Source organism: Lytechinus variegatus, chromosome 1, assembly GCF_018143015.1.
Source record: "Lytechinus variegatus isolate NC3 chromosome 1, Lvar_3.0, whole genome shotgun sequence".
Classification (NCBI taxonomy): Eukaryota; Metazoa; Echinodermata; class Echinoidea; order Temnopleuroida; family Toxopneustidae; genus Lytechinus; species Lytechinus variegatus.
The window spans coordinates 96,028,956-96,029,986 of NC_054740.1; positions in this window are offsets into that span (position 1 = coordinate 96,028,956).

Here is a 1,031-nt window from a genome sequence, read left to right on the forward strand (position 1 = left end):
AGCATGCTAAGCCAGCTTTATAAATCTTATTTTGTCATCACTCACTTGTCTGATTTGGCTTCTTATTGGGGGCTGGTGCCCTTATTTGTTAGAGAGCTCCTGTGAGTAATGGGCTGACTGGGCTTGTCCCTTAAATTGTCGGTGAACGAGCAGCAAGTATGAGTGCATAAGATCCCATGAGTATTAAGCCAGGAATTCCAGTGAGTGATGTTGAAGATTATATTTGTGCTATTGTCTGCATGGGAGCTGGAAAATCGTGTTATTTTCAGCATATAATTTTATTCATAGTAAACCAAGATTAGAAAAAAATATGTATATATTGTACAAATACAATTCTTATCATCGTTTGTGGAGTTTTTTTTTTTTTTGACGGGGGGGGGGGTGGGAAGTTATCACGTACATTATCAGTATCTGTCCATCTTCGGCTACATATGCCATTCATCTACAACTCATGATAGATTAACCAACCTGATCATCTGATTGGTTGCCAAAAGGGGGGGGGGGGGTAATCAGTCCTCCTTCTGGTGTGAAGTAGCCTAGTTGAAATAGAGCTAAATGTATATTTTTCATTTTTTTTCATTTTCTTTGTCAGTGTTCCATGTGCTACAAGCTCCTTAATGAATTGTTTTTTGATCAGTATATATATATATATATATATGTTTGATTAAAAGGGTGATTGATCCTTTTTAGATTTGATTCCAGTTTGCTTTTTAGTCATGAAAAGTACATTAGCTTTAATTCAACGTGACTGAGTCATATGGAGATCTTGTTTCATCCACAATTTAGATTGACTTAAGTACTATACACTAGTCTGGCTTCTATTTTTCCATTCATTTTTTATTTTTATTTTTTTACAAAATTGTATTTTAGATAGAGATTTGCTTAGCCCTATTGATGTTGAAGTATAGGGCTAGTAGGGGATGATAATAGTAGGTTTAGAATGATGGAAAGAGAATAATTTTTATGATGGTGTTGTAAATAAAGGATAAGAGATGGGAATGAAAAGAGTTAGCAATGGAGTAATGTTTCTT